The sequence below is a fragment of the Mus caroli genome, unplaced genomic scaffold, assembly GCF_978045245.1.
Source record: "Mus caroli unplaced genomic scaffold, Mus_caroli_1 scaffold_12, whole genome shotgun sequence".
NCBI lineage: Eukaryota > Metazoa > Chordata > Mammalia > Rodentia > Muridae > Mus > Mus caroli.
The window spans coordinates 100,629,453-100,637,432 of record NW_028227267.1 but is presented as its reverse complement, the minus strand read 5'-3'; positions in this window follow the sequence as shown (position 1 = coordinate 100,637,432).

The following is a 7,980-nucleotide window of genomic DNA, read 5'->3' as shown; positions in this document are numbered from 1 at the left end:
TCAGTTTTAAAGGCCCACAATGTCCCTGGTTAGTCAGTAGTACTGACATGTCTAAAGGCCAGAGGAGCTGGTGTCTGAAGTCAATGGTAGATAGCAAAGCCATACATTTACTAAGAAAGCTTGCAAGCTGCCGCCTCTCATCACCTTCCATCCACATGGGCCCTTTGGAAGGTGTTGCACACATTAGCCACCTCTTTTCTCCAGGTTCTAGCCCCACGCCCTTTCTCTCTGAAAATACTGCTACAGACACTCAGAGGTGAGTTTCACACCTCCTAGTACTCTCCTAATCCAGTCAGCTAGATCAAGGCCAACCATCAGAAAATACTCAGTTTCCATATGATAACTGTTTTCAAGAGTCATTTAAAATTCCTTTTAGGATGATGCTAATGTTCTGAGACTATATTGATAGTTTCTTCCCATCTCTGAATATATTAAAGCCATGCCTGAGTTGTACGCACATGGATTAGGTTATATACCAGATTAGATTATAATATACAATACTATGGGCAACCATGTAATTACAGTTCTATGTTATGAAATGTAACTCCAGCATCCTCATTGCTTCACTTCTCCCAAATGGAGACCTGTCATCTGCTTCTTTATCTGTACATGGTTGTGATAAAACTCAGTAAAGAAGCTTGACAGTCAATTCTTGTCATTTTTTTAGTCTTTAATGAAAAAAGAAATTCTTCTGCAGGGATGATATCTATGGTTTTTAATGTATAGCCAGGTGTATTTAGTAGGGAGCGTTCACCTAGTAGAAAAGTTATGTCACTGGCTCTCCTCAAGAGAGCATTCATTCAATCAACTAAAATCACTATTCAACATGCGCCAGCCATGATGTGAGGCTTTAGCAATGTAGGGATCAAAAAGACCATCCCATCTCTCCATAGACCACCAGGGTAACTCCAACACAAAGGACAATTTCACAACAGAAAATAGACATAGTTATTTAACAAAAAATTTATATGACACAGGAGCTTTCTAAACTGAGATAGTGATATAGGAAAGCAAATTTTATCCTAGATTCCATGAAGAATGGATAACTGTAAAAAATATGACTGGATAAAAGGACATTATTCTGGTTTTCTTTTCTTGGTGTGATAAAACACAGTGACTAAAACCAGCTCAGTGGAGGAGATTTAGAGCAGAATCTAGAGGCCAGGGCCATGAAGGGATGCTGCTTTCTGGATTGCTCTTGGTCTCATGTGGAACTAGCTTTCTTATACATCCCAGGCGCACCTTTCTAAGGATGGTTCCATCTAGAGTGGACTAGTCCTTCCCACATCAAATATTAGTCAACACAGTCCTTTATCCATGGCCATTGGCATCTGATCCAGACAACCCCTCAATTGAGACTCTCCTCAGGTGACTGAAGTATCAAGTTGATAATTGAAGCTAATCATGACAGAGATGGTCTAAGTTCCATCCCCCAGGGAGGATGTCTTAGTTAGGATGTGATTGTTTTGAAGAGACACCATGACCATGGCAACTCTTATAAAGAACATTTAATTGAGGCTGGCTTACAAGTTTAGAGGCTTAGTGCATTATCATAGGGACAGGAAGCATAACAGCATCCGAGCCTGTTTGTTGTTGGAGACAGAACCAAGAGTTCTACATCTTGATGCAAAGACAGCAGAGGAGACTGTTCCTTCCTGGGAGGAGCTTGAGCATAGGAGACCTCAAAGCCTGCCCCTATGGTGACACACTTCCTCCAAAAAGACCATTTCAACAAAGCTACAACTCCTAATGCTACCATTGTGTATAGGCCAAGCATTCAAACAAACGAATCTCTGGGGGCCACATCTATTCAAACCACCACCACCACAAAGGTGTAGGGCTCAGCAAGTGCAGGGTCTCCCCAACCCTTCTGTCTAGCATGCCTTACAAGGCATAGAGTGGGATGCATGTCATATGAAGGCTTTCAGAAGAAAAGAGGCCAGAATGACATTTGTATCAACTGGTTGTTTTCAGAGAGAAAACAACCTTAAGAGAGAAAGAAATGAGGGCAGGAGAAGCTGAGGGCAGACATCTTGTTTCTAGGGCCCTTCATTTCAAAATATTCTGCATGCCAGAAGATCAAACGTGGGGGAGACTGTTCTGAGCACCAACAGAAACTTGGCAGTATCTGAGATTTTGCCTTTCCATCAGCACAAGTATGTTGTGCTAATGCCTTCACTGCATATTGCTACCTGTGAAATTTGCTTCTCTTTCAGAAAAAAAAAAATGATCTTGCCTAGTCCTTGTATTCAGAAGATGTTTCATTCTCCTCTCTCTCTTTCTTTGTATTTGTACAAAAGAATGAAGATGCAGCACACTGTATTTGTGGCATCACACTAAGGACACACTTGGATATAAAACTACCAATGTTTTTGATGCTTTTTGTTCTAAATTACTCATAAAATTAAAGTTTGTTTGCAAAAGAATTTTCTTAATGCACAGTAATCAATTCCAGAAATGTTATTAGAGTTGCTTATTGCAAACAAAAGTTGTGAAATTTTGTTGTTCTGAACAAGCGTCTATACTCTATACAAAATTCCAAGAACTCAAGAGTTTCAGAGTAATATGCAAAGCACAGAAAAAGAATTAGGGAACAAATTTAATAGAGAAGGGGCAGGAAAACTGGGATCTTATTAATAAGTTAATAAGAGTAATACCATATTGTTATATGGTATTTATTTTATTTTTCCATTTATTTATTTATAAAAATAATTATTAGTATTTATTTCCACTCAATTTATTATTTATTTATTATATGTAATACTATATCCTATCTTGTTCACTTTCTAGAGACATTCTTACTTCATTTTCCCTTTTTTTAAATAAAGCAACCTTTTAAAATCTTCACTCTGTTTTTAATACCTCAAGGCTTGAGTTTACTTTGTTTTATTTCACTAGCTCCTAGCAATAAATTTTTTTCCCAGGTCACAGTTTGCTTTTGACATGCTGTGGCATTAAATTTCTTTGAGTATACATATTTTTGTAATTTGTTTTAATTGGTTCCCAGAATTGTTCTTACCTGATCAGAGGATAAATTCATAAGTAATATCTCTAGAAATTTCTAAAGTCTTAATTAATACTCTTTGGATTTCCACTAGTTATAAATGAAATTACATGGTTAGTCCTGACATTTTTCTAAAAGACTTTTTATTTTTATTATTAATTCTGTATTCAAACATTTGTCGGGAAGGGGATAGGAGGTATACACCAGAGAACAGTGCCCATGACAGCCAGAAGACTGTGCCAGATTCCCTGGTGCTCAGGTTAACAGGCAACTGTGAACTGCCAGGGCCTTGTGAACTGTCTGGCAACAGAACTCAGGGCCTCTGGAAGAGCAGTGTGTTCTCTCCACTTCCTGACCCCAGAGCCATTTCTCCAGCCCTAGTTCATGATTTCTTGAGCAGCACACTTAGTAAATTGAGAGAACTTTCCAAGCTAATGAAATGATAAGTGAGAAATGTAATATGAGCCTGTTTCTTCGTGTCAATGGTCTCACTAAGTTACAAATTGCTGCCTGAACATCATATGCGGCTTTCTAAACACAGCTTCTTCCTAGGGGAGCTTGTCTCGCTTCACTCTTTCAAATTATAGAAGTGTCTCTCAACCTCAAATTATTTTAGAGTTATTAGCTTTATTTAGATACTCAAGCCCAGTTTCTATACAACTATTGGACTTGTAGCTTTGCACTTTGGGAAGCTTTTATATATCCATACTATAACAGTTTTATGTATTGGGTAGGTGGACCCTCGGTCTTGTTTTGAGTCTTGCTCTATGTGTCTCCATGTGAAATGAAATGATGGACACTGATGTATGCAAAAGATCTACCAATCCATTCCAATGTTATTAAGTGCTTTGTTTTCTTAAACCATGCTATGTGCAGCCAAGCATAGTGGTGCAGGCCGTGATGCTAAGGCAGGAGGATCTTGAGTTTTTGGCAGACTTTACTACTGAATGAGACCTTGTCTTCAAACAAAATGACGCAAGGCACTCACTGATTGTAGGTCAAAGGTTTTGTGACTAAGCTGGTGTTTCTGTTTCTCTTTAGGTAGCCTGCAGAGTACCTTCCCACACCAAAGACTCTAGACTTCTCCATGTTCATTGAGTTGTGTGGGTGTTGTCCTAGGCAACGTTGACCCTCCACTTTTCAGTCTGTAGAGAGCTACCACTGTCATGACAATAGTTTGTGCTTTTTGCAGATTTCCATGGGATCTTTGGCCAACAACTCAATTGAATACAACTAATCCAGCCACTGGAGCCTCACCTGGCTATAATTTATAGCCAATTGAAACTCCATATCCCCCATTCTTATTCAGATAGCTTCATATGTCATAGGAATTTTCTACTTCACAAGATTACCGTATTATCCTTCAAATGCCCCTTCCATTTTAGCTGTCTTTGCCCAAATTCACTCCCTTGACTATCTTTCCCTTCCCCATCTGACCCTCTTCTTCCCATCTCTACCTACCCAGTCCAGAATTTTCAGGAGTAGCCAACCAACGTCTACTTTGACTTAAGGTCTACACTATGGAACGGATACCCTACACTACTTGGGTTACCAAGAACTAGAGACTAGATAGCACAGAGACCTAGGGTAAAACCAAACACTGGGGAAAAAAAATCGTCAACAGATTATCTGAATAGATGTAGCACCCGTCGATAATAAATCTGATGGCCTATGCCTCAGGCAGGAAATGGAAGGTGGGACAATAAAGGATTCTGGGATAATGCGAGGCAGGAAATTCACCCAGAAGATGTGATGAGACAGACACATGGCACTTGAGGACATGTAACCAGTCACATGGCAGAGTGTAGATTAGAATAAATGAGTTATTTAAAGGTATGATCTAGTCAAAGAAGAGCCTAGCTATATGGCCAAAATATTTGTTAATATATTTTGAGTCTGCGTCTTATTTTTGTGAGCAGGGGATTGTGAGAAAGAACCAAACCTAATGTCTACAAAGTATCAATAAAATGGGTCCTATGATATTCTGCTGAACTCATAGATTTGGGTCTCATCCAGTCACCATCAGAGAGGCTTTCACCAGCAGCAGATGGGAACAGATGCAGAGACCCTCAGATAGACATCACTTGGAAAGGAACTTCCACACAGGTATTAATAAATCAGACTGGACTGCATTTTTCTTCACCAGCCTTCTTCCCTCCCTCAGCCCTTTCTTTCCTCTTCTCTGTCCCTCCCCTTTCCCCTCCTTCCCTCCCTCCTTCTCTTCATTGTCTTCCTTTCTCACTCCACCCTCTCTCACTCATTTATTTTTTTAGTAAAATCTTTAGGTGGCAGAAGTAATCATTTACTCACCTAAAAACCACAATGCATCTCTTTCCCCAGGTCTGGAATGTCTCGGGAGCTTTAGGGGGTTGTGAGGGGCAAGTGTGCTTTGGAGGTGAAGCCGGCCTGAGGCGTGGTGCTGCCTTGTCTAACAGCTCTGTAGCCATGGTACACATACCTTCCTTTTGTTCTATGGTAGAGAGAAGACTTCTCCATAAAAACTCTCTAATCGGTCTACACTTCATAATTATCTTCCTGAAGGCTTGGGGTTTGTTTCTTAAGTCATACTTAAAATGTTAACCACAAGAACATTCTTATTCTTGATATTTTAATACCAGTCATGGACTGTGATAACATCATATCACTATTAATTTCTTAATTCTATTCTCTTTACCTATACATGTATATATAAATTAATTTATAACTTTTCCACCAATTGGTAAACAAAAGGAGAGACAGAGGCAGAAAGAAAGAGGCAGAAAGACAGAGACAGAAGAAAGACAGAAACAAAAAGACAGACAGAGACACACAGAGAGACAGAGAAGGGGCTGAGAAAAATGCCTTTCCTCTATGCTCCTCAAATTCTGAAATATATTTTCTCAAAGGATGCTGTATTATTACATAATAAGTGAAGAAGCTGTTTCTATGGTCCACCCCAGTGCTTTATGTAAATTGATTTCCCGTGTACTCTGTACATAATACATCTGTATTGTGATTGAGAATCTGTTAATTAATTATACCAGAGGGCAAAACTACAAAGGCCAATTTACATTCTCTTTGTGGGGTCCTGGATTTGTTTCTGAGAACCCAAGAGGAAAAGGTGCTACAGAGAATTTAATTATCAACAGTCACCCATTGCTTGTCCCAGGGGTTATAAGTGTGTGGTCAAGCTGCCTCATGGCCATGGCCTGCTTGCCCTGTGGGAGCCTTCCAGGGTCAGGTGTAGGGGTCAGGGGTCATGTCTCCTATTTCACTACTGGCTCAGCATACTGACAGTCCTTGACTAGGGACAATTACTCTTTCAGTTTGCCAATTATAATTGTGTGAAGCCCATTTCCATCAACAGGATCACACTTGAATTTGAACTTTTCTGTTTTTCGTTCTCTCTCTCTCTCTCTCTCTCTCTCTCTCTCTCTCTCTCTCTCTCTGTGTGTGTGTGTGTGTGTGTGTGTGTGTGTGTGTGTGTGTGTGTGTATTCTGGAGTAGGAACCCAGGACTTAATACTTTATAGAATTGCTTTATCTCTGAGCTATATCCCCCAACCAATCTATTTCAATGATGAATTCTGGTGACGGCTTTATATATGTATATAGCCTTTGTGGTTTGTTAAGGATTGATTGTCTATAATGAGAAATAAAAGGGAAGCATGGACCTTCCTGATCAATTGCATGTCCCTGTGCACTGCTGAATTTATGGTGAGGGACAGAATAACGTGGTGGGTTGAACTCTGGAGTTGCAGCCCTGAGATCTGCATGCACCTTAATTGGCTCTGATTGGCTAGATAATCATGAGACACACCTTCTCTGAGTTCATATTTGGAAAGCAGTCAACAATACTTCACAGAGACTGCATATTATACATGAGGATATTTGTTAAAACTAAAGCACATATATGAAAGTAAAGTTCCAATGTCTGTGTACCTTTTCTATATTTAAGACTTGTATGAACCAGGGTTCTTAAATATGCTTTAAGGCGCACTGAAACTGTGTCTTCATAGCTCTTTAAAGTAGGTACCATCATAGGCCTCCATTTAAACATCAGGCACAGGACAGTTATGTGACATTCCTTGAGTACATGCCTTGCTGCTGTTCACACAAGCAGTTTTCTGGCTATGCAGGCTATTTTTTTCTATGCTTCCTGACTTTGACACCTAAGGCAGGGAAGGTTCTCAAAGAGAATAAGAATCAATTGAGCATGGCAATTTATATACAATGAAATGTATTTATGGGAGAGATCTTAATACTCTGCTTTGACTTGGCTATTTAAATAGCATCACCAACCTGCTATTAAGTAGAGTCTAAATGGTGATCATTATTTTACACCACTTTGGTTTCAGTGTGTCCCATCAATGTTGTGTGTTGGAAACTAAACCTTGAGTTAGCATGAGGATATTTTTGAAGTGTGTCCTTTGAGAAGTAATTGGGATTAGATAAAACTATCAGTTTTATGGTCGACTTGTGGCTTCCCAAGAGGGAGAATCCATCTGAGATGACCCATGTACATTCTGTTCACCATGTGATGTCTGTATCAGTGTAGGATTCAGCCAGAGGCCCTTGGCCATATGTCTAGCAGATGCTGGCCTCTAAAACCACAAGCCAGATGAAGTCCTTTAGAAGTTACTCAATCTCCAGCATTTCATTCTAAAAAGGGGAGAGAAAAAAAAAAACACATAAATAATTTCATAATTAACTGTGGACTGCAGACACCAGCAAACTTAAATAAATGGTTTGTGTAAATGTCTTCTAAGTAGTTGCTCATCGAGGAGAAATATTTCATCCAAGTACTCACGAGTGCTTATAATGTTTTAAAATCTATATCCACTTATATTGTTTCACATATCTAAGAGTTACATCTATGAAAGAATTTTAAGACGATGCCTATCCAGTCAGGGTATCATTACAATTTTCATCTAGTCGCATCTAGTGAAGCTACTCATGTCTTTATCTCCCCAAACAAATCCACTATCTGTCAGCTAC